The sequence below is a fragment of the Crocodylus siamensis genome, chromosome 1 (assembly GCF_052110815.1).
Source record: "Crocodylus siamensis isolate JL-2025a chromosome 1, ASM5211081v1, whole genome shotgun sequence".
NCBI lineage: Eukaryota > Metazoa > Chordata > Crocodylia > Crocodylidae > Crocodylus > Crocodylus siamensis.
Genome location: NC_143395.1, coordinates 73,653,403 through 73,679,750, shown reverse-complemented (window position 1 = coordinate 73,679,750; position 26,348 = coordinate 73,653,403). Strand labels below are relative to the sequence as shown.

Below are 26,348 nucleotides of genomic sequence, written 5' to 3'. Positions count from 1 at the left end.
GCAGGAGCAGACCGCTGGCAGAAGCTCAGCGTGGGGGAGATGCACCGACACACGGCCATCCCGTATGTTCTGGGGCAAGGGTAAGGCCCCGGAAGGGGTGAGACGATGGGGGCTGTAGGCCCTGAAGTTGGTGGTGGAGGCTGTGGTGGCTGGAGCCACCCTACCATGGTGGGATTGTCACGGCAGTCAGCTTAGCCTTTAGGGCAGCTAGTGGCAACCCCAGCATACCCATGCAAGGGAAGGGTTTGCCCAGAGAGGGGAGGACTCTCAGGGGAATGAAAGGAGTTCCCAGGATACAGACTTTGAGGAATTCTATGCAGGCTGGTGGACCATAGGAAGCCAGGATTTGGTGCCCGCGAATGGAACTGAGTGTAACCCTGGACAGGGTGATTTTTGGGACTCGTGTATCTCAGGCGTTGGCCTGCACTCTTGCCCTAAGGAAAAGCGGGGGGGGGGGGGGGTTGAGAGACTAACTGAGAACTGTCACGGAGGCCCGGGCAAGGGTGTAGGGGAGGAAGGAGCCCTCAAGGACCACCCCTCTGAGGTGACAGGAAAGTCTCGTTTCTGGCCCGGCGCACGCTAGAAAGAATCACTGAACATAGGAACCATCCAAGTCGTGGCAGGCAGTTCTGGTGTACGCCGCTCTGGAAACGGCACACTTCTGGCCGGAGGTGGGTAACCGGATGAGAATAGACAATGCCATAACCGGACTCGTTCACAGATCCCCAGTTGTTCCCAACCCTCTTCTTTCCTTGTTTTGGAGCAAATGCAGTACAAGGGCGAGAGGAAGTGGGAAGACGTAGAGATGGACACCACAGCATTCAGAAGCAATTACTGCCTGAGCTCTCAGACATGCTTAAAGTCATTGACCTGACGCACAGCGAGTTCTCCAGGCCAGTGTGGAGTGACCAGGAATAACAGTCACAAGCTGGCGGAGGGTAAGTTTAGATTAGATATTAGGAGGCGCTACTTCACAGTCAGGGCGGCTAGGGCCTGGAACCGGCTTCCAGGGGAAGTGGTGCAGGCTCCTAGCCTGGGGATTTTTAAAAGGAAGTTAGATGAGCACCTTGCCGGGGTCATCTGACCCCGGTGCTCTTTCCTGCCAAGGCAGGGGGTCGGACTAGATGATCTACCTAGGTCCCTTCCGACTCTAGCTACTATGAAACTATGAAACTATGTGTGTGTGCCCTTGAATCCCAACGGTATGGCTCAGGAGCAAGGCTTTCAGAGGCACAGTTGGCCACTTGGTGGGATTATGGCTGGTTGAAAAATTTCCATCTAAACTGGTTTTCACCAGAAAATTTAGTTCTCTCTGAAACAGAGGTCCTGTTTCCACTCCCTTCCCCCTAAGAAGGTTTCTGCTTTCCTTGAAACATTTGAATTTTTCATTAGAAATATAAGCATCCAAAAAGTTGAATTCTCTGGGGTGAAAGAAATATCTTAACTAAAATAATCTGGTTTGAGGCTGAACATTTTTGGCAACCAGAATTCTCAGGAAAAATGAAAATTTCCTGTAAAGAAGGATCCCACTCTTTGACCAGTGCTGTGTAGTGTACTGGTTTAGGAGTAAGGACACCTTGGCTCTGCCACTGTCCTACTGGGTAATCTTCAATGAGTCCCTTCACTTCTCTGTGTTTTTGCCAAAGGAAGTGATACTGCTATTGTCTGGGACCCTGGAGGGAAAGTCCATGTAAGAGCTAAGGATGATCATTTATAACATCTATCTACAGTGACCAAACTGTTCTGTGGCATTCTGTCTTGCAGGAGTGGACCAGAAACTCCTTCTTGCCATTGTTGTCCCCTTGTTCCTTCTCCTCTTTCTACTTCCTGCAAATGCTTTCTCCATCAACTGTTTGTGCAAAGAAGTTGCTAAAAGCGTGAAGAGACCTCAAGTTTTGGTATGAAAAGACTGGGGATGATGGGGGCCCATCCTGCTGCTAAGCCCCTGCAAGTCTTCCTAATAGCAAAGAGGAGCAGGGAGGCGAAGATGCTCAGCACTTAGAATGGGTGAGCCAGTCAGATAGGATGCTCCAGTATACTCCTTGCCATTTGCATTGCTGAAACAGTGGGACGCTTTCCTCAGAAAGGAGTCTCCTTGCACTGGGCACTCTGTATATATGTAAATTAGCATAACCCCACCGTAGCCTGCTGAGGCTCCATTACTGATAGGTCCATGATCAGAGTCATTCTCTATGGGTGGATTCTAGCATGGAATACACTATTTGCCTTGGCTTTAAAAACATCAGTTGAAGAAAAAAAACATCCATCTAACCTGCAAATCTCATTCCCCACTAGATTTTTTTTCCTATCTAAGGCCTTTGCCGTTGGTTCTTGAGAAGAAGCCTAATGAGGAAGAATTCTTTGTGGAGGAGCTCCTTATACCCATGCTAGAGCTGGAATCACAGAAGAGGAGGAACAATCCCTTAGCAAGAAAGAATGTATCACCAGCAGCTTCTCTCCTTTCCTTGTTGGAGGAGGAGAAGGACAACAACAGTTTCACACCCTGTATTGAAATGCCTTTGTTCCCAAAGAGAGACCCAAACTGTTGAGTGTCCAGCATGAGTCAGGAAAGGTTGGAGTCCAGCTCTGAATCAGGAGTCTCTCAGCTGAACAGAGGGTCTGTACCCAACCTTAATAGTGTAGTTTCTCTCATTTCATCTGGAGGGAGACTGAGGAGGACACATTGGGGTTCCACAACAGCAAGAAAACCTCCCTTTTGGACAGCTCTTCCTTGGGAGACTCCAGATATCCAACAGAAGGATACGAGCAGCGTAATGTGGATGTGGACAGGTGCCAACAAGAGGCCTTCCTTCAGGTGACTGTGCAGATGGAGGGTCTTCATTTTAACCCTTCTTCTGAGGACCCACATCTCCTCACCTTTACCCTGACCTGGAGAGGCTTCCCTTCCCTGAGCACATAGCTTGCTTGAAAGGATGAGACTCTGAGGACTTCAGTGACCTCCCTCCCCAGGACATTGGCCTTCAGACTTTACAGTTTACAGAGGAGGAGGACATTTCAAGTGACTGCCAGTGAGACAGACTTTCTGGCCACACACTCAGCAGGAGGAACGGCACCTCCAGTCACCATGCTAAGGGAGACTTTTGAAGCTGAGACATGGGGAAAGCATAGGACCATGGAGGAAAAGAACTACCAAAAGGTTAAATTCCAGGGCTATCAGCAGGTGCATTATATGTCAAGAAACTGATGGCATCATTGGGAGGAATTAAAGGACAAGCATTTGTCACCCTGTGCCTCTTTGTGCATCACTATCCAGACAGGGTAGCTTGTACTAATGTCTGTCGTATCAGGTGCTACAGCTCCAATTGCAAAAAAGGATGTGCTTTCACTGCAGGTAGCTAACAGCCATTCACCATCCTGCTGCAGAAACCCTGTCACCATAAGGCACTGTGATTTTACTGCAGGGAAAATAGGGCAAACTCAAATGTGGGCAGGGTGCATGGTGATGATCTCACACATCTCCCCTGCAGCCAACACTGCAGGTGCCTTGCCATCCCATAGGAATTTATGGTGAGATATGGATTGTGTGTTAATTATCTCTCAATAAAAACACTGGTGTATCAGAAAAAGCAAAGTCTGAAACAACCAGCACATGCTGGCACTGTGGCAGGTTTCAGTCACATGTGGTTTGGGACCCAAGCTGATCAAACACCAGTTGCTTACCTGGGGTAGTGAAGTTATTCCCCATCCTTGGTGGCAAAAGTAAGGGTTGAAATTTGCCTCCTTTACAGAAATTTTGCTGCCTTCACTTTCATGGGATCAGGAGAAACTCATGGTCACCCTGTGTCAGAACAGAGAAGAAAAATCAAGGCCAAAAATATACGTTGTTTTTATTTTTGTTCTTTTTTTCATAGATTCATAGATGTTAGGTGCTGGAAGGGGCCTTACAAGATCATTGGGTACGGCCCCTCTACACTTGGCCAGGAAAGACTGCTTTATTTTGGTTTGTATAAAAATACATGTGTTGGAGATGAAATTCGTTTCACTAAGCAGAGCAGTTCAGTGCTGCTGTGTATTGATGGACAACTGCATGTTTGCATTTGCCCAGCCAGCCCAATGGAGGGCACCTCTACACACCTGGGAAACCTGCTGCCTTGGTCTGAGTGATATTTTAAGTGCTTCATCTCCTGTCTCTCTTCTGCAGACACAGTTTGCTGTCAGTGGCTCCAGTTCCTATGCTGGGTAGGTCTGGAGCCTGGCCATTCCTCAGAGCAAAGTCAAAGCTTCACTGAACTACATAAGGTCAGAGGGCAGGCAATAGGCCAAGTGGCTGATGGTGAGACCTTGCACTTTTACTTATTTCCAGGTCAAAGGAACTTGTTGCCATTCTTTTCCAATAAAGGAAATAAGGAAATAAGAATGGAATGCTGGTAGCACATGTGTAGGATGTATTGCCTTTGGTGGGAGTTCATAACTGCCTTGCACCACCCCCTGTTCACAAGGAGGGAAGGACAGCACAGTACTAATGAAGGCCTTTAATGCTCACCTCCTTCCAAGGACTGGGAGATCCAAAGGGCAGATCAGATTATGTGGGAGCTGGTTAACTGCATGCAAAACCTTTCATCATTGCATATTACTGTACCTCATGTTTTTTATGACTAGAGATGACCGCAACAACAAGGCTTGGAATGAGATTGGCACTCCAGACTATTGTTTCACACCAGTCCCAAGGTGGGACTGACACCTGTCCCTAGAGGTCTGTGAAGTGAATGGAGAAGCTTAATCCAGTTTCTCTAGTGGAGAATCATAGCCCCAGACACCAAACCAGACTTCCTTCCTTCTTTAAATCTGAGGAGAGAGCATGAGCTAAAAGGAAATTGAACAGGGATGAGACCTCATTTCTTTATAGGAGTTAAGATTATGCCCTAGTTTTCAGAGGGACTTAGCACCTGCAGCAGAAGTGAAAGGGTGATGTCTGTTTCTGAAGTTCAAGCCAGAAGCATGCAATTATCAAGGGAAACTGCTGCACATGCTGTATGCCTGATCTGCCAGTAGCAGGCAGTATTTTAATTGGCATGATTTCCCTGATATGGAATTGAGACATATCAGACCTAAGATTACAGAACTTGCTGTTGCTAAGTTCAGAGAAAAGTGCTCATGCAGGTAGCCCTGTGCAAAGGGCGTTTTGTTTTGTGTGTTTTGAAGGAAGCAAAGAGCCTGATTAAGTCAGAAGCTGTATTCACATAAAAAATATAACAGCTCCACCATCTTATACAATTCCTCCAGTCACTTATTTATTCTACTTTGTCCTGCATGTCCTCCAGTGTATGGGGGCACATGCTGTACTTAATCACACCTATTCATTTAGCAAGTACATGCAACCATTCTAGTATCATCGGGAAATGCTCCCTCCCCCTCCATGAATTACAGGCATTGCAGGAAAAGCAAGAGCAAACCCTCTGCAGTGAGAGTTTGACACATCAGAGGTCTCTGAAAAGGGACTCAGGAGGTCTCAGTTCAGTTCCCTACACTAGCACGTCTTCTAGACCTGCCACTTACTCCATCTTTGCCTCACTATCTTCATCTGCTAATTGAGAATAGTGAACATAGTCAGTTTTACAGGGGTTGTGTATGAGTTGAATAACTAATGTTTAGGGGATATGGCAGTGATGTGGGAAAGAAACAAAAGTACCTTTATATACAGATTTTCTACCGCATGAGACATTTGTGTGAGATTCCCACTGGACCAAATTTTAAAGTCCTGGATCATTGACCTCTCGAGTAGATTTCATGGCAGCTGTCTGCCCTGCACCTACCACTAGGAGCACTGGATGGAGGGGTGGGTGGGGCCTCCATGTAGACAGGCCCAGAACTCATGTGGGCAGGGTGCATTTAGTGGGCTGGATGGACAAGATGGCTGTAACCTAGTTTTGTAACATCTGAGGGCTTCAACAAGCCCTTTTGGATGACAAGATGAAAAAACAAAGGGGTCCAAAGCAGCTAGCAAGTGAGAGGAAACTTCTTCTGGTTCCTACCTGTTTTTATTTCTTACAAATTCAGCCACGGGCAGATTCAAATAATCAGTGTTGGAAGGTACCACATACCTGGAGAAGACAAAAAACTCCCAGGTGATCTGAAGAACTAAGATATTCTACATCAAAACAAATTTAGCCTCCTCTGGGGATACTTATATCTGGATCTTTATGCATCCCTGTGAAAGCTTACATGATATACAGCCCCTCACTGGTCAGCAGCCACCTATGAGGTAGGACAGGGTCACCTAAGTGTCATAGTGGTGCTTACATCACAAAAGCTGTTGGCTCATCTCTTTCCTGGGTCCTGGACCTGGTGGCTGGAGTGGTTCCGAACACATTCACGATAGGATCTGCTCAGTACATGAGAGAAGGAGAGCTTGTTTAAGCCAACTTTGAACGATAGAAGTCATCAACCTGAAACTACCTGGCAAAGGTAAGATCCCCATGATGTTCTCCATGCCTAATCTCTTGTCCCACACCCATTCTTGGAAGCACAAGGAATAGGTGGCTTAGCTAAAATTAGCTTTTCTAGAGCCAGATTTTCAGTTCTGCACAGTGTTACTTGGTGGCCTGGACTGTAGCTTGGGTGATTGAGTCCAGGTCAGGATCAAGTCTCAGCCTCTGAACACTGACATGCTTCTGATCATCAGAGATTGTGTTAGATGTTCTGGAAAAGGCCTCCTTCCATCCCCAAGGTATTATTGACCTTGTTCCCCTTGCAACCAGGTGGGTGGTGTGAGGTGACCATTACCTAAGCTTAAGCATTAGGGCAGCCTATAGACATGCTGGTTTGCATTCTAATTAAAACTCATTGGAGCAGGCTCAATGAATCAAGTCTGCTCCACATTCTAATTAAAATGCTCCAGCATTGACTCACTGTCATGTGTAATGAGCGCCCTCCCTCCCCCCACATTTTAAAATAGCTGTGGGGGTGCTTTAAATCTCATTGAATAAGCTTTAGTTAAAGAGATCCAGTGGCCATTTTAAAATGTGGGGTGTTTAAAACATGTGATGGTGAGCCATTTTAATCAGTGGCTGTTGGGGAACCACTCTAATTTAAACAGCCCCTCCTCACCTGTTGGCACGTATATAGGGAGCCTAGCTTTCAAAAAACTTTGGTTCTAAACCATCATTTTGGGTGCATGATCCCAATTCTCCAACTAATTGCCAAGGAGAAAATAATTGTTATTGTCTGCATGACTTTCCCTTATTTTCCTGAAAACAAACATCATAGTAACCTCCCCTTCCACCTGGGTGGGCTATTTTGCAAGCAAATCTTCTAGCATAACAGCAGGAGAAAGGAGAAGACACATCTTCTTCTCCCTGACCAGGTCCAATCTCACCCCTCTGGCTGGTACAGCTGTGGCCATTGTGCACAGGACTGATGATTATAGATTCTTACCTTCTGATGCGGACCGACACCAGAGCATCATCTCCATCCTGACAAAGAAGTGCTTTCTGGCAGAACTAAATTGCACTAAGGAAAGTGCCTCTTTGGCAGTACCAGCTTCCTCAGCCCAGGAGGGTGGCATAGAGAGCACTCCCATTGTTGCTGTGCTAGGAAACCTTTTCTTTGTGCCCATGCCAGAGGGTTTGGCTACAACAGGGTGGTAATGAGTGAGACCAATGTGATTTCTCACAAGGAAATCTACGGAATTCTTTCCCTCCATCCCAGGTTTTTCCACCAGTGATGCCTCTGCAGAAAGATACCTCATGAACTAAGCTCAGGGCAGTCCTGGCCCAGTGTTTGGCTAGGCAGACATGGAGCCTGACATTACTGTGAGCCTTCTGCTGGAGAGACTCCAACAGGAGGAGGTAGGGTGGTGGCTCTATATCACACAGCTGCTTTAAGCATTTCCTTCCAAGGCTGTGCAGGGTGGAACCCCAACTAAAACTGGTACTTGCCCATCTGCTATGTCTTTTTCATTCCTCCTCTCCTATTAAAGGTCACAATACAACTTGCCCTTGTTATATTGTGATGTCACTGTGATATCAGGGCACGCTCACATGCGCATCATCTCCCCCTCCCTAATGGAGGGTAGATATGGTATAAGCCACATTTAAGCAAGCCCTCACCCTGTGGATAATGCTGTGAGCCTCTTTAGCATCTTCCTCCAAGTATCTCACAGCACTGAGATATGAAATATAGTTTCCCAGCAGCCTTGTGAGCCTAGAAAGCCTCATCCTTGTGGTTCAGGAGGTGAAGTGACTTGCCCACTGTCCCACACTAAGTCATGAAAAGAATGAGGAATACAGCCAAGGGTGCTGAATCTCTGTCTAGATGCTGGGCAACACGCTTTCTCCACCTGATATGCTGTCATCCAAGTATGGCTCCACTGGGATAGGGGAACCTGGTTCACAAGTATTTCACCACCTTTCTTCATTCAGTAACAGAACCAATCACACAATGGTTTTTGGCAGGATCTTGTCTGCCAAACTCCTGCTAAATTTGCTGCTCATGATCACTCAGCAGTTCCTTGTTACTCCTCCTGTGACCCTGTCTCTGAAGGAAACGTGTCAGTCACTCCCACCTCCCCAGTACACTGGAGTGACAGGCAACAGTAACAGGCAGTGTGCAGTTGTGTGTGCTGATAAGCGCCAGTGAGCACTAGGATAGGGGGCAGCTCCTTTGAGAGGCTTGCCTGTCTCCTGCAGCAATATAGGGGAGGGGTCAACAATCTTCATGTCACCAGGGTAAGATGCCACCTGGGAAACCAGCATTGGCCTTTGTCTGTATGCATGGGTGTGCACACTGACTGGCACATGCATGTGCACGTATGACTTACCCTAGGAACTCCATAGCTCTCTTGGGGCTTTCCTGATGCAGTTCAGGACTCCTTAACGGATCGACCTTGCCTACCATTGGGAGCTGAACTCACAGCAGCCAAGTTTGTAGATCATGGCTGTGTTGGGAATGCCACTTCTGTTTTCTGGGAAGTCTGATAAGGGGAGACAAAAGAAATGAACTACCGGACTGCACCTTCCAGCTGAGTTTTGTTCTGCTCTCTCTGAGCTTGGCCTCTTAAAGCTCCATGGGGTATGGAGGACTGGAGGTTGTCTCTTGTGGAGTGCAGGGATTATGGTCAGGGCCTGGCATTTTAAAACATGGAGATTTAGGGCTGACTGCTATGGTTTATAGAAATGAATGGTTACCACCCCAGTGCCTGTGGAGCATGTCTCTCCTCTCCAGAGACAGGTGGCATTCTGTCTTTGTTTGCACCTGGGCAGCCCCCTGAGGCAGCACAGGTTTACCCAAGGGGAAAATCCCACTTCATCTCTGTGCTCCCTTGTCCTGTGTCCCTGGGGCAGTGTGCGCAGATGCTGGCTGGTCCTGACTCTGTGGTTACTTTTGGGGCCTACAACACCCATGGGCTGTAGGACCCACTCTCCTCCTGGCATCCTTTGGAAGGAATATAAATCTCCAGAGAGTGGTAATCTGGGTGGGGTGTGTTCAGGGTACTGGCAGGGCTCAAACAGTGCAGTGTGGTGTGGTCAGAGCTGCAGACATGGAAACTTCCAGTGCCAAAGCAGTAAAGAACTAGGCATGGGTCACTGAGGTATTTTTTCACACTCAGTAATTTTCTGCTCTTGCTCACTCCATGGTTCTCCTCTCTAACCATCCCTTTGACTTTCACCTTCTGTTGCAGAGTCTGAGCCAGATCTTGGAGGTGGCCTATGATTTTCAGGTCCCTCTCCCCAATGGGAAACTCAAGAGCATCTGTTTTGCCCTGCACACTCAGGTAAGGGAAGGTCAGTCCTGTACCACTGATCCTGAGGCCCAGCAGGTCCACGTCCCATTAGCCAGACAGCCCCAGACAGCCCCAAGGACACAGGAAAAGGGAGCACAGAGATGAAGTGGGATTCTCCCCTTGGGTAAACCTGTGCTGCCTCAGAGGGCTGTCCAGGTGCAAACAAAGACAGAGTGCTGCCTGTCTCACCCAGGAGAGACATGCCCAAGAAGAATAAAACAGGTGATGGCTTCCTTGTCTCCCCTCAGTCCAGCTCAGCTGATGGGGAGGTCCATGCATATCCCTTTGTCATAGCGAGTCAGGACCAGAACAATCAACCCTGTAGTGTGAGTCCAGCCAAGAGCAGCTGTGATGCTAAAGAGACTTGGAAATCAGGATCCATCTTGTTTATGGTCTGGACCTTTGATTTCTTGGCTCTTGCTGTGATTGCAGTGATGTCTCCTGGGACTCAGAAATACTGTGGTTCAACTCATTGACAGTGAGAGTTCAGGATCCATTCCACACTTTCATTTGTACCCAGATGGGACTCTGGAGAATCTCTTCCCTTCTTCTCACAGGTGTGTGATATTGCACAACTGCTGAGATGAGAGAACCAGGTCAAGGTGCTCTACTGTCTCCCTTTGCTCGGTAAGGAGAGGAGACTCCAGGTGACATGGGGGTTTCCTTCAACCTTCCCTGCACTGTGTCAAAACATGGAAGGGGGGATGAGAATGAGGAGTGCTGAGGTCACTGAGGTTGTGCTCTTTCCCCCTGCATCTGTCTCTCCCCAGATCAATTTATTTCCCTCAAGACCAACAAGGAGGCAAGCTGTGTGGCATCCCTCTTAATCTTTAGTGGCATCATTGCTGCTGACTGTAAGTATGACCAGAGCAAACATGTTGACTGCCATCTTGGCTGACCCTTCAGGAACTGAGTTAGGACTGTCCAGGTTGAATAACCTGTTCTGCTCTAGCTGTTCTTCTTATAGCCCTTGCTGTATAGAGCTAGAGCCAGACCTCTGTCCTCTGCTGCTGTTACAGAGGGCCAGTAGCACCCTGAGTCCTGCTGGATGACACAGGAATGCTTAGGCCAAATCCTGCTCTGACACCTTTCCTGGCAGTACTCTGAAATGAAGAGGTTTAATAAGACCTTTGTTATGGCCCCAGATACTTTCCTGAGTTCCAAAGTAGAGATGGGAGGTTGTGCAGGTTGCCACAAGCTGTTCTTCTGCAATCTGGGTGCATCTTGCTATGGAGGATGAGCTCCCAGAACACTGCAATATTGTGCCCTCCTTCTCCTTACAGTGCCGGAGATGAGCAAGAAAAAATGTGAGCTAGTCAAGGCCATGAGGTGCATGCTTGGTGATCAGAGTATTCAGGTGAGGTGATTTGTGAGTTCTGGCTGTGCTGGGGATGGTACATGGACCTGACACAAAATTCCCACCCAAGATTCTTGGTTCAATTGTAGAGAAAACCTTTCCCCCCTGTCAGTGGCTTCAGGGAAGTCAGTGCAGAGAGTCTGCCCTTCTGCTTCCAAAGCTGGGGAGAGTCGGGATCTAGAGAAATGTAAGCAAATTGCCAGTGGGGAGGGGATCTGCTTTCCCTCAGATGCCAATACAGGACTACTGACTAGCAAGGACACATTGTTCTCTTGCCTTTTTATTAACCCTAGAAATAAAATTGAAGGCCTGGGGACCCTTCACCCTCCTTGTCAATCTTTCCAAGGTTTGAGGGAGGGTTTATGCCATGGCTAGTCCCTGCCACCATTTGGGCATAAGGGCTGTCCTTACTCCAGTCCAGGTGAAGAAGGCTGTCCTCCATTTCAGCAGGACACTGCTCAATGTGCAGGGCCTGGATGACTGGGCTGGGACTTAATGGCCTATATTTTTAAGCAGTCCAGCTTGTCTAGCAGCCAAATGGTAAGATAAATTGAAATTGGAGACTTGGTGCTGTTGTTCTAGCAGGTTGAAACCTGCCATTGGCTTCAGCAGGAGCATGGGGTGCATCAGGGCAGCCAGGCTGTCATTAGAACCAGGGTTAGACCATTTCCACTGGTATAGATCTAAGGAAATTCTCATGATGTCATTGAAGCTACTCTGGATTTTCCCCAGGATGCCAGTGAGACCAGACTCTGAACTAGACTATGTACATCTTCTAATGAGCCTTGGCTTCTCACTGTCAGGTGGTCACCTTGGGTGACAGCATGCACACACATTTTGCCCTGCGGGGACTGTGAGCTCTGCACTGCAAAATCCATCCTGCTGTTGGAGAGCAGTGGAAGATCAAGATTCCCATCCTGCTCCTGACCGTTGAAGGTAACAAGCAAGGAAGGTGCGCAATGATCTCTGCAGAATGGAATGGAAGGGGGAAGGTTGCAGCCTCCTGGAGCCCCTCATTGTACCATTCCCCTTCTGCAGCATCGCATGCTTGAGAGCCTCTACTCTTTGTCATGGGGGCAAATCCAGGGGCTTGACAACATTGAGGCTGATGGGACCCAGGGTAGGGCTTGCCCATAAAGGGCTCCACCAGAGGAACCACTCTCCTGCAGTTCCCTGCACGCTTGGGGGGTTTCTGTTGCCAGAGGAAAACTGTGCACTTTGCCCTTCTGTGAAGCCCAGTCCTGTACTGTGCTGTGCTGAGCACATCTGTGAGGTGCTGAGCGCCATCCAATCCCCTTATGACCAGTTCTGCAGGGACTGGTTGTGCACAACTTCCAGACATGCTAGAATGATATATACTAGAGTGCAAGGCCTATGACCAGGAGGTGACCGGGTGCAGATGCAGGAGCTTCCAAAGAATTGATGTCCAGGGAGGCAGCTGGGACTCTTCTTCAGTGCCTACGGCAGTGACATCCTTCTTGTTTGCCTTCCACTTCCAGGAAATCCTGAGACCTCCCAGGATAATGCAATCTGGAAGTACCTGCTGCTGAAGGTACAGGATGGCTCTCAGAGCTGTTGTTGCAGACAGCCAAACTGGGTAGGGCTGTCTGGGAAGGGAGGGAACCCTCATGCCTCAGGTGATGAGGTGATGAAAGTCAATAACCCAGAAAGAGTCCAAACTGGAAGGTTTGCCAGTCTTTTTGAGTTTGGATCAACATCCAGGGTTGTCCATTTGGGATCATCCAGCCTTTCCCTACAGTCTTTGAGCTCAAAAAATTGAAGGAGATGAGGCCTTGCTAGAGGGCTTCTGCAATTCCTAGGTCCTATCACAATGCAAGCCCAACACAACAAAGCGCTGAAGTCCCTGGAAGTTGGAGATGCCAGTTGTAGAGCCCATGGCACCTTCCTGACTTGATACATCTTCCACTCTCTGCACAATCTCTTTCCAGCGGGCAGGTTTCTTGGCACAATCTCCTCCAAATCTCTGTCCACTGGTATCAAGGTTTGTGAAGGATCCTTGGGCAGAGATGAGGTGGGGAGAGCAAGAAGCATGAAGATCCTAGGGTGTCCATCTGTAGAGTTCTCCAAAGGAGTCCTCTCCCTGTGAGACTTGGGTGCTAGAAAGGGCACAGAAGAGGAGGAGGACAGGGATGCAGCCCATGCACCCAACCCTTCGCTTCCCTTCACTTGTGCCCTCAGTTCCTGAACATGACACTGAAGACCACTGATGACCATACCTGGAGCAGTCAGCTGAGCATGGAGCTACAGCAAGAGATGGCCAGTTATGCCTGCTCCTTCCCAGAGGAGGTGCATACCCTTGGCAATGGCTGGGTTTCTGCAGCTGTTTCATAGTGCTGTGGCAGGAAGGATGCAGAGAGTTTCTCTCCAGAGTTCGTACTTTTCCATTCTATTTTCTTGATGAACGGCATTGTATTTGGTTCTCTACTCTCTTCACTGACCCAAAGGGAGCTGCTCAGAGGTGCTCTTTCTCAGCCTTTGGCTGCCATTTCCCTGCAGAGAATGGGGCCAGTTGGGTGCGTGGATGCTGGGGCTAGACTGTTGGTCCTTCCTAGGGATGGGTGTGTTTCTAGTCTGTTCTTCTCCTGAAAAGCAGGCTGCTGTGTTCCCACCTCTTTGGTGATGTTGGTCTCCTTCTTTCGGAATTCTCTATAGAAGGCACTTGGTACCACATTGGCCTCTTGCCCATGTGAAATCCAAGCTCCAGAAATCTCTGAAGGGCACAGGTTACATGACAACAGAAACCCAGGGGACTCAGGGAGAGGTGAGGACTGTGTTCTCCCCAGGCATGGCCAGGCCCTCCCTTGTCCTTAATTCTCTGTTGCTCTGTGTCTGAGGCTGGTTTGCTTCATGCCCTTCCCTTGTCCTTTCCCTCAGAGAGCCCCCTCACTTGTTCTACCTTGGATGGGCAGTTCTAGTATCAGGGGAGATAGGGAGGACTCTCGGGTCTGTCAGCCAGAAGGTCCTACTCACTCACCAATGCATTTCTTGGGTTCCAGCAAGTTGTGACCATCTTGGGAACCTCAACCAAGGGCCACCTGGACCTCACCCTGAGCACACAGGAGGACCTTGGTGCTGCCATGAGTAAAGTCAAGGTGTCTGGGATAGTCAGGTGCCTGCAGGTAATTGATCTGGGGGGTTTCTCACACTTCCTCCCTCTATAAACCTTTAAGAAGAATAGCTTGGCAGTGGCTACTCTCCCTGGTAATGCCCTCTCCCAGGGGACATGCTTCATGTCAGGTCTCCAATAATACAGAGGGGAGCACAGTTTCTACTACTCACATTTTTTGTGTCCTAGGTTAATGCGTCAGCAGTCAACCAGCCCCTTTCAGTTACTGAGACAACTACTTCAGTTGTTCACCCAGAGAAAAAGATTGTGTATTTCTCATGTCTTTCAGTTAGCTTTTGGAGAGAAAACATGAGCCCTATTGCCCAGCCTGAAAGTACCAGCTCCAGGAGCATAATCCACATGCACACCAACCTCCCTGGGCAGGTGCTGGAGAGTTTAAAGGCACCTGCATGTTTTCTGGAAAATGGGCCCTAAGGTTCTGCTCTAGGGCTCACCCAGACCAGCAGAGCCACCACCATAGCTAAGCTGAGCACCTCAGCACTCACAGCTATTTAGGTCCAGGCCCTATCCAGCAGGTTGTTCACTGTGCCCCAAACACCTACTGAGAGCTCCAGCATCAGCTTCAGCTTCTGCACAAAACACAGTTGGAAGAGCCACCTCCTTCACATGCGGAGACCTGCATCAGCCTTCCTGATGCATTGTGCCCAGGGTCTCCTTAGGGCCAAACGCATGCCGAGGCCCTTGGCACAGTGCATCTGCTGCCCCAGTTCCTGTCAGTCACAAACTCTCCCCCAACATCCATGGCTCAGTGTAGCACTGCATCTCTCTCTACCTGAGTCACACAGGCTGCAGGACAGATGATGATAAGGCCTGGATGCACCTGAAACAAAGCACTAATGATGGTGCTGTGAGAGCTGTGGGTCTCCTGTGACTGGGAGGGAGAGCTGGTATCACTGCTGGGGCAACTGCTTGGTCAGCAGTGATTCCTACTTGTGGGGCAGAAGGCATGGGAAGCCATGATGTGAATGTTGTGTCACCCCATGCAGAACTATCACCAAGGGAGAAGAACCAGGACCCACAGGGCCTTGATACTGGCCTACTGCCAAATTGCTGTCCATGCCCCTCAAATGCAGCTGCTCCTCCGTGTGGAGTATGACATCACCAGGAGGGTCCTAAAGTACTAAATGACTGGCTGTCAGATAAGAGCCTGGGACTGTGCCATGTCAAGAACAGGCTTGCCATGGGACTGATGTCTCCTTTGCACCTGGGTGCCTAGAGAGGCTCTGACTTTCTGAACCTGCCCCTGAACTCATGCTTGTAATGAGCATCCACATTAATCCTTCTGGGATGATGTGCAATGGTAGGGACCTACGTATGGAGAGTACTGGGATAGAGGCTCCTGACAACCTGTCTGGTGCTGGAGGGGGGCACACATTCATGACCTTAGACTGCTCCACTCTCCACACAGCCTGCTTGGCATCAATATCATCAATAAGGTAAATGTTCAATGACCCCACCTCTGCTTGTGCTCTTCCCAGACCCTAACTGCAGGAGGCAAAATGACCTTCCCCAGGTGGCAGTCCCTGCTGCTGCCATGCACCTTGTTTGAGATGGGTGTGGGCTCAGGGCTTTCTGGGGCCTGTTTGCCTCCCACTTCCAGATGTTTGCCTCCCACTCCCAAATGTCTCTGAGGCATGCAAATGAGGCTGTGTTTCACTCCTAATCTTTACATTCTGGACCTTGGTTCTTTGCTCCTCATACCCATCTCTATGTTGTTCCCCCAGGGAATTCAGGATCCAGACTTAAAGCTGACTGTGATCTAGTCAGCCACTGAGATCAGCTGTGCTATCCAGGATGCTGATGACTCCCAGAACTTCCAATTCACTTACAAAGAGGAGCCTCTTGGGGGACATGCTGGTGAGCGGGCAGGAACCCTGGGGACCAAACGGCAAAGGACCTGGTAGGAACCTAATGGGACTGGTTTCCCTGGGAGTGGCTATTTTGTCCCTTGGCTATGATGGAATTATTAGATCCTTATGAGAGGTCTGCTTGGGAACCAGAAAGATGGCACCACTCAAAGCTTTCTAGGCAATGCTGCATCGTGGGCTGCTCTTGGAGGGCCCGGCTGTGCCTGGTGAATGACTGGGATACAGCTCTGCCCTCTGCACTGATGCCATTGACCTGAGAAGGATCCTGGGGCAGTGACCAGCACATCCCTGGCTCTATTTACAGCCCATCTGGGAGGGCAGCCTTGTGGGTTTGTCAGGAGGAGGCTCTCTGCTTTCCACATCCATTTCCTGTGTCATGTCTCTGTTTCTGCCTTTTGGGACTTTGTGAAAGAGGAACCAATGGATTCCCTGGCTTCTCCTGTTTGCCTCAGGGCCTTGCTTGCCATTAAGCACCTGAGGTAGGTGATTCCTGCCCTGCCCCTTGGCACTAGGATGTCCTGGTCAGAGATGAGCTCCTTCCTTAACTCTCTGTTGTTCTTTGTGTCAGATCGGGAGCTAAGAGACACCTGCAGGGCTCAGGCCACAGGCTGCTCTCCCTGCAGCTGGGGTCAAAGGGGCTTGAATGTGTTTGGTCCGCTTGGAGATTTGGACTTGAAAGACCTGATGGTGGTGATTATGAGACAACTAGGAGTGGTGGGAAGTGCAAGGAGCTTCTCAGCTGCCATGTCCAGGGGGGTTGGATTTCAGGTTCTAAGTTCAGATCATATCTTAGCACTAGACCCACTTTTCCTTAAGGCTGGCAGTCAGTCTAACTGAGGGCTTTTCTTCCTCTCTCTGCCGGCAAAGTGAAATCCTCACTGAATCTGGATGAAAACAGAAACATCCTTGATGACTGCCTCAAATGCCTTTTGCCTCTTCCAACTGTGCAGCAACTGAGGAAGAAGAATGAGATGGCTCAGGAATCTTTCTAAATACAGGTACACCTAAACAGCTGTCTTCTGGCATCACCTGCTGTCTTCTGGCATCACCCCTGGCCTCCCTAGAATGGTTCTGGGTTTTGTGACAATGGATGGTAATTCCCTTGCATCCTACTGACATCCCTAGTAACTGCACCATCTTGTGCCAGGGTCACTCAACAGCTTCTCTGGCTTCAGGGGAACTAAAAGTCCACCTGGGATGTATCCAGATGATAAAAGAATCAGATTGCTTGGAGGGATTTCAGTGGTGATGGTGATGTCTACTTTTGAAATGTTTCCTCTGAGCTGTCAAGGTTCCTCTGACAGTAGTTTACTCTTCTGACAGCTTCTTGAGCCATGGTTCTTCTCCAACAAGGAGTGGGAGAGAGATAGGGCCTTGCAGGCCAGTCCCAGCTGCTTGTCACCTATCAGGAGACAGTCTATTGCAGAGTAAAACTGGTCTAACTCTCTCTTGCCTTGATATCCTCATGGCAGCCTCACCCTGAGATGCATAAAGCTTCCCTAGCAGACAGGGTCCCACAGGGATGAATTCCTCTTTTCACCTTCCCAGGATCATAAACTTGAATCTCACTCTAGCCAAACCCAGGCACATGTCAATCATTTCTTTCTTTCTTTTTTCTGAAGCTGCAAGAGCCTTTTGAGCAATTTGGGTCCCTGCTGGGGCTGCTGACACTCTACATCTGCACCTCCCTGGCCACCTCCCACCTGTAGGCCACTGAGTGCCTTGCCTACCTTCTCCACCTACAAGGTGAGGGCAGTCTGAGTAGGTGCAAGTGGCTCTGCCCATTTTCTCCCTCTGGTAATACCTACTCCTCTCCTCTGTCCATTCGCTGCTAGTCTAGTGACACCTCAAAAGGGCTACAAGTGGCCCTTGGAAGATCTCCTTGTAGGAGGGAAGGGTTACATGGTGTGAAGGGCCTGGCTCTCTTTTAGAAAGTGTGAAAAGAAGCCCCCTTAGTGAGAATGGGGAGATGCTTGTAGCAGCTCTGATCCCACTGCACCTCTGACCCCACTGAAGTCACTCAGACCCCCAACATAACCCTTGGACCACACTGCCCATGACATTGCACATGCTTCCTCCATGAAGCCAAGATTCTGTTTCAGACATCATTACAGCATTTTTTTCTCCTTGTTTTCATTCTAGATCAGTCCATGACCATGGATGCAGTGGATGATGAGCTGAGAGGTCTCCATGAGGAGCTCAAAGCCCTGAGGCTCTGTTTATAGCATCCTCCCACATGGCAAGGTCAGTGGCTCAAGAAGCTGGTGTGGAGACTCTTGGAGCTGGGTGTCCTTTGTTGTCCAGTCCTTTGCTCATCACACATGGTTTATCTTTTTCTTTGGATTGCATGGGGGAGGCATCCAGGACACTTATTGTTCATCCAGTATCTGTTGCTGTTTACCCATGTCCATGGTAGAGAGAATAAGTCAAAGCAAGATTAGAAAATGTTGCAGATACTTCTGTCCCTGCACAGAACAAACCTTTGTCAGTACAGCATCCAAGTGAGAGCCTCCACCAGGACTTAGTCTCCTTGTGTGCCTGTTTTAACTTATCCTGGGGTGCAGCTCGGCTGTTCATGTTGTGTTGTCAAACAATGCTCTCTCCAGTGAAGACTGGTGGAATATTCAAGCACACCATTCACCTCTTGCACATGCACCAACTCACCGTAGGGCAGAAGCTTCTGAGCAGCACAACTCTTTAATATCACTCTTGAACTTTGGCATTCAGTGCAGTTTCCCTTCTTTCTATTTATCTCCAGGTCATTGGAAAATACTTTCCACCCAACCAGGCCCGTGACTTTGTGAACATAATGGATGGTATGCTCTCTGCCAGCCCCACCTGTGCCACAGCAGCAAGACATTGGTTCATTACAATCATTAGGGATGCCATTCTGGATGAGGTAAAATTGAAGCTGAGGAGGCTTTCTGCATTTGCTTTATGCTTTTCAAACACTGCTTTCATGTGGAGTGAACAGCAGATCCCTGGACATGAAGCAAGTTCAATTTCCCTTACTAGCCAGAAATGGAGAAGAACAGATCAGCTGCATCCATGATAAAGAGCACAGGAAGGCAAGATGGGGATTCAGTGACCTAGGTTATTGATAAGAGCTTTCAGCCCTGGAAGGTTTGGAAACATAGACTTGGGCAAATACAGCAGGAGAGGGCAACAAGAAGTCTGAGGCTCCTGGCTGTGGCTGGGCTGGAACACCATGCTTAGGCATGAGGAATGGATGGACACTTCCCCCAGTGCCACACCACACAGGGGTCCAAAGCAAGGAAGGAACTAGAGATGGTTGTGTGTCCTCAGGCATTTCCCAGCCTTGGTAGAGGCTATGTGAAATGCTCCTTCCATCCTGCTCCTCTCCACAGGGCTGGGAATAGGGCTCTGGAAAGAATGGATGCCAGAGATACTGCAGCCTTCCCACTCTCCCTGTTCTGGATGGAACTGGCTATGGGCACCTGGACCTACTGCCCCACAGGCCTGGCCATGTGCAGAATGGGGAGGTGTAGTTAGAAATGACGAGTGTGAACTCCATTGTGCAATTCCAGCAGAGCTGGGCTCACCTGGAAAAATAACAGTTACAATCATCTTGCTCATGGTGCCAGGGATTCTCACAGGGGTTCTGAAGGTGATGGTGCTTGTTGGTCCTGAGCTGAGCAATCACACAGGCAAAAGGCCAAAACTAGCTTCTTAAAACCACCCCCGTATATTGATATTTGTTGGGGTGTTTGTGTGAGCACATGGGTTGTCAGGCAGAAATAGGTACCAGGAGGCACATGCAATTAGATTGTAGGTGTGTGTACATGGGCGGGGGAATGGCTGATGGTGTGTGGACTAGTTGGTGTCTGCACACATCACAGTGTCCACTTTCACCCCAAGCAGGGACATAGGATGTGTCTCACAGGCATGCAGGAATGTAGCCATGGGGGCTTGGTCAAATGAAGCCCTACATGCTCTGTGAATGGGAAAGCCTGGAGGTGAAGAGCATAAGCACTGATCAGTATGTCATGTCTTCTGTTTGTACAACTGAAAAAGAAAACCCAGAACACCATCCTGGAGACCTTGTTCCAGGCATTGGTTGTGCCTACCAGTGCTCAGATCATGTGGGAGGACATGCATGCACTGGCCAATGTCTTGAACCATCTACAGACAGATGCGAGGTCCCCAGTTTGGGAAGCAGTCGCACACATCAGGCCCTTCATCAACCATGTGAGGAAGCAGCACTTCCAACCCCCTTTCCAATGCTCTTCATTCAGGGCCATTACAAAGGTGAGAAATGCACTTGCTGCCCCTTGTTCCAGTCCAAACTCTATGATCTTAAGTTCAGTGGAAAGAGGAAAGCAAGTGAAGAGAACAGGATGACAGATGGGCCATTGTAGACAAGGAGGGACTCTCAGGAGACTGAGTGAAGCTACAACTGGTGTCATGGGGCTCTGTGAGGTTCTGGGGCTGTTCTCTGCCATGTTGATTCTCCTGAATTGGAAGAAGAGCTGTGCAGAGACAAGGAAGCCCTGGGACTGGGGGATTTGGTTTTGCTGGAATTCAGAATCAGAGCCCCTAGTGACTGCACGTTCAAGAAATGAGTCTTGCTGCTGCTCTCTGAGCTCTGCTGAGTGCCCTGGTTCCCAGGCAGCCCACCTGGAGCAGGAGCTGTAAGAGCCCACCTCCCTGGCAGACGACCTGGCAGGCTGGAAACCAAAGACTGTTCTCAGGAGCTGTTCCAGACCCATGAGAGAAAGGTTTGTGACCACACTGGGGTTTCTTGTCCATAGGATGATGACAGTCTTCAATCAATGGCTTTCACCGTCTTTGGCACCCTGGCAAGCTGCATAAAGAGAAGACAGCAAGTCTATTATAGGAGCCAGGTGAGACAGAGTTTGGCAATGCTCCTGTTTCACCTGGAGGACCCAAACCTGCAGGTGGCCAAGGTAAGAACCAGTGCACTGATTTCCTCAGCCCTACCAGGTTCTCCTCAGCCAGCCCCAGGGGTTCTCTTCCATTCCTGCATCCTATGGTGACTATCCACGACCCCAGAGAGAGGGGAGTTCAAGAAGAGTGGTTGCTCCTCAAGGGAGTGATCCTCAATGCACAAGCTAATTCGATTCCATCTTGGAGGAAAGGCAGCAAGAGGACACAACAGCCCCCTTGGCTCTCCCGGGATCTAGGAGACCTCCTGAGGCTAAAAAGAGAGGCCTACAAAGGATGGAGGATGGGAGTCACCTCCAAGGAGGATTATTCTGCACTGGTCTGGTCCTGCAGGGAGCAAACCAGGAAAGCCAAGGCTGCAACTGAACTCCAAATAACTTTGAGCATCAAGGACAATAAAATGTCCTTTTTCAGATATATAGGGAGTTGGAGGAAAAGCAAGGGCAATATTGGACCCCTGCTGAACCAGATGGGACAACTGACAACTGATACCCAGGAAAAAGCCAACCTATTAAATAGGTATTTTGCGTTGGTCTTTTATCAGTCCCATGGAATACCCATGCCCGCTATGGGATGGGGAGGTCCGGGTGAGGGAGATCCCCTGCCCTTCATTAATGCTGACCTCATGGAGAAACACCTTGGGAAGCTGGATACCTTCAAGTCAGCTGGCCCAGACAATCTACACCCCAGAGTACTCAAGGAGCTGGAGAGCATAATAGCCCAGTCTCTGGCACAGATCTTTGAAAACTTCTGATGCTCTGGTGTAGTGCCCGAAGACTGGAAGAAGGCCAATGTGGTGCCTCTCTTCAAGAAAGGGAGGAAAGTGGATCCAGGTAACTATATGCCCATCAGCCTGACTTCCATCTCGGGGAAGATCTTAGAAATGTTTATTAAAGAAGTCATCCTTAATGGACTTGCTGACACCAACATCCTAAGGCATAGCCAGTATGGGTTTGTTGTGGGTAGGTCTTGCTTGACAAATCTCATTTCGTTCTACAATCAGGTGACCTATCACCTGGACAAGGGAGAAGAGATTAAAGTCATATACCTTGACTTCAAAAAAGCCTTTGATCTGGTATCCCATGATCACCTTTTGGTGAAACTGGCCAATTGTGGCCTTGGGTCCACCATGATCCACTGGCTGGGAAATTGGCTCCTTGGTTGGACCCAAAGGTAGTAATTGATGGAAGTCCATCATCATGGTGTCCTGTGACCAGTGGGGTCCCCCAAGGCTCTGTCCTTGGACCCATATTGTTCAACATCTTCATTAATGATGTGGACATTGGAGTCAGGAGTGGACTGGCCAAGTTCACTGATGACACCAAACTCTGAGGCAAAGCATCCACACCAGAAGACAGGCAAATGATCCAGGCTGACCTGGACAGGCTCAGCAAATGGGCAGATGAGAACTTGATGGTATTTAACACTGAAAAATGCAGGGTTCTCTACCTTGGGAGGAAAAACCTGCAGCATCCTTATAGGCTTGGCAGTGCTATGCTGGCTAGCATTATGGAAGAAAGAGACTTGGGGGTTATCATTGACCACAAGATGAAAATGACCCTGCAATGCAATGCTGCAGCTAGTAAAGTGACAAAAATGCTAGCTTTCATCCATAGATACTTCTCAAGCAAATCCCAGGACATCATTCTCCCCTTGTACTCGGCCTTGGTGAGGCTGCAAGTGGAGTCCTGTATCCAGTTTTGGGCTCCACAATTCAAAAAGGATGTGGAGAAGCTTGAGAGAGTCCAGAGAAGAGCCACGCGCATGATCAGAGGTCAGGAAGACAAACCTTATGACGACAGGCTGAGAGCTATGAGGCTCTTTAGCCTGGAAAAGCTCAGGCTCAGGGGTGATCTGATGGCCACCTATAAGTTTATCAGGGTGACCACCAGTATCTGGGGGAACGTTTGTTCACCAGAGCGCCCCAAGGAATGACGAGGTCGAACTGTCATAAACTACTACAAGACCGTTTCAGGCTGGACATAAGGAAGAATTACTTTACTGTCCGAGCCCTCAAGATCTGGAACAGCCTGCCATTGGAGGTGTTTCAAACACCTACATTGAACACCTTCAAGAGTAAATTGGATGCTTATCTTGCTGGGATCCTATGACCCCAGCTGACTTCCTGCCCTTTGGGCGGGGGGCTGGACTCAATGATCTTCCTGAGGCCCTTCCAGCCCTAATGTCTATGAAATCTATGAACTCCTCTTTGCACTGAGGTGGCTTCATCCAGGCACCTCCTTGAGGTTGGGGCTACTTCCCAGGTCCAGGGCAGAACTGCATATCATTATGGAGTCTGCTACCCCAAGGAGTGCCGAATGGATAGATGTTGCCCACCTGCAGGGCTGTAAGTCAAAAATCCAGCCCCTGCACTTCCCCTCAGAAGGTCCAAGATGTGGCCACTTGGGTCACAAAGGCCATTTCTAAAAGCCCTTGGGGAAGGACATTGCAAAAGGAGTAGAACCATGGGTGTACCCTGCCCCATATAATTTCATTACTTTGTTTTGGGTGCCTGAGGCCCCACTCCATGTAAGAGTGAGCTCCCGTGTGTATATATGTTTGATAATAAATTGTGTTCTGCACTTTTCTGGCTGTTGTTGCTTCTCTACTGCTGAACACAGCAGAGAGAGAGGAGGGTGAAGCCTTGTAGCTTTAGGACTGTGTGTCTACTTGGTTTAGGCTTTATGGTCAGGTTTGGGTATCTTGTCTTTTGTTGGGGTTGTGTGGGTAGTGAGCTGGGCACTGCTGCTGAGGGCATACATGTTACCACATGTTAACCAGGAGGGCTCTGCCAGGCAGACAGGCTAGATACAGATGTTCGGGGAGGTTAGAGGGAGGATAGAATGGGTTAAAATGGCCACCCAATCTAACGTAGTTCACCCGGGTGTGGACCTTACACTTAGATTGACCTAACTAGGGATCTAATTGTGAACTGTACAGAAGTTCAGGAAGTTTGGATTGATCTAAAAATGGCCAACCTGATCGAAGTTAACTCTGTTTCCAAGCCTGTCTAATTCGGATCAGGCCTGACAAGACTGATGTAACTGAACTTCTGTACAGTTCCCAGCACAGCCCTGTAGTTTGGAAAGCACAGCCACTGGCCCCAGCACCAGGGGTGCTCTTTTCCTAGCCCCCACCCCCCAATGTCAGGTTTTTTTATCCCCTAACTGCTGCCCTGCACACCACTGCTTGTGGACCATCCAACCACCCTAGGCTGCCAAACCTTAGGCAGCAGCAGTGGGGCATAGAGCCCAGCCTACAGCAGCAGCCCGCCTCTGCCCTGCAGACAAATCTGGGGGACATGTGCCCCCCAGGCCTCTCCCAAGGTATGCACAGTGGTGGGAGTCCTCCTCCTCCCCCCACACCCCTGGATAAGCCTCCTGGGCTCTGAACATCCCACAACCTACCATGTGCCCCCATTCACACCAGCCCCTGCCCCTGCCAGTGTCCCCAGAGAATAAGCATCAGCATCTGTCTTCTCTTTGAAAGGGGTTTTGAAACGTGGGTAGGGCAGGCATGAGCAATCACAAACTCAGGAGGGCAGGAAATGTGTTTTCTGTCTTACAAATTAAAACTGAGATCTAAAATACTTCCTCTTCTGCATCAGGATGAAACTGACCTGAGGAAATATAGTACAGTAGTACTATTACTGCAGGCTGGGAGAGCCTAAAAACAGCTCCATCCTAGCCACAGATTTCCCTGGCTTGAATATATTCTCTGAAGCTGGTGCCTCTTTAGACAGGCTCTCTGACCCTGTGCCACACTCAGAGACAGACTCAGGGGTGGGATGCTCAGCAATTACACATTTCTTTTCCATTGGGCATTTTGTCCATACTGCAGAAGAGAGGGTAGCCTTGTAGACAGAGCACAGGGCCCAGCAGTCAGAACTCCTGAGTGGTCTTGGTTCACAAGGGATTGGGCTCAGTACAGTTAAATACTGCATACTGGGTGACCTTTTCTGGCTTGTGCTAGGCAGGAGGTCAAAGCAGCTAATCACAAGCCTTCTACCTTAAAATCTATTAATGGCAAAATCGGCAGAACACAGGATTTCTTGCCCTTTTTCTCCTTTGGTGCCAATTTCTAAGCAGTGTCCGATGTGAAAGCTGTTTAAATGCCACTTGTTCCATTATGAAGATTTCATTTAAAAAATCAGCTAACATTTGATATCTTCCATGTGTCAGGTATCCAGATTCTAGCCATATTGGTCTAGAGGAAAAAGAAATCAGGACTTGGGGTAGAGGTGATATCTTTTATTGGACTAAGCAGACTTTTGCAAAAAAAAAATTCTTTAATTGCAAGCTTTATTGAAGATACCAAATTTTAGCTGTTTTAAAAATGAAATCTTCATAATTTTATGAGGAAGCAAATTTGACCACCTGAAACCATGCTCCTGTCTTTGTTTGAGGGAATTTGCATCATCACAGCACCTCACCACAGAGCTCAGAGACACCTTACCACATCAGAAATGCCTGCCCAGAAGAGCACTACATCTTTTTACTACTCTGTGAAATATGAAGCACCATAATCAGAAGGAAATATGACTACATCCTGCTTACCACCAAACAATTTAGACATAGACTATTCCAACTTTTCTCTGAGCCTAATCTGCATCTAAAATGATCTCTTCCAAACAGAATATTTTACCACAACTTCAACTGTCCTATGAAATATGAACTTTCATTTTTACCTAGAAGAACTTTTACAATCTTTTCTCCCATGCCTGAAGAAGGCTGTTTGTGCCTGAAAGCTTGGAAATAAAAAATTTGAAGTGTTTTGTTTTGGGGGTGTTTTTTTTGGGGGGGGGTTGCAAAAATGTAGTTGGTCTAATAAAAGATATCACCTCTACCACAAGTCCTGATTGTTTTTCTCCTCTGGACCAATACAGCTATAACCTGGGTACCTTACAGTGTGAATTTGGCACACTCTTAAAGAACCCCACTACTCACATCTCTGCACTGTTAAACACCTAAGTACTTCAAAACAAATCTGGCATTGTCTACTTTAAGAGAAACCTATTGTGAGAGGGCAGGAATGGGTATAGAAATAAGCAAAGTCATAGATGGTGTTCTCAAAGCCTGTCAGATGATGACAGAATTACTGAGAACTTATGCGATCACCTTCATCCATGTACTAATAAGGGTCAGGACCAGTGACAAGCAGCTGTCAACATAGGATGGTAACTGGAATTCTGAGGGGAAGAAAGATGGAAACAATTTTGCAGGCTTCAGCCAGGGAACACAAAGGCCCTGTCTGATGAGACATGCTGCACTGATGAATAGATGGGTCTTGTTTAATGAACCTGATAGC

At 48.6% G+C, this 26,348-nt stretch overlaps 2 long non-coding RNA genes across 2 annotated transcripts; both read left to right on the top strand.

Moving 5' to 3' along the window:
* The first annotated feature begins 400 nt into the window (after positions 1-400).
* LOC149872934 (uncharacterized) lies at positions 401-6,008 on the top strand. The gene is made up of 3 exons (XR_016439822.1): positions 401-938; positions 1,765-3,352; positions 3,873-6,008. It is a non-coding gene; the product is annotated as an uncharacterized LOC149872934 (long non-coding RNA).
* A 107-nt stretch (positions 6,009-6,115) lies between these two features.
* LOC149872933 (uncharacterized) lies at positions 6,116-25,798 on the top strand. Its single transcript, XR_016440849.1, has 15 exons — positions 6,116-6,426; positions 7,669-7,808; positions 9,641-9,733; positions 10,300-10,369; positions 10,513-10,596; positions 11,026-11,099; positions 11,903-12,035; positions 12,599-12,651; positions 13,299-13,489; positions 14,117-14,239; positions 15,972-16,147; positions 16,983-17,113; positions 17,738-17,861; positions 18,258-18,359; positions 18,874-25,798. It is a non-coding gene; the product is annotated as an uncharacterized LOC149872933 (long non-coding RNA).
* Positions 25,799-26,348: the final 550 nt, after the last annotated feature.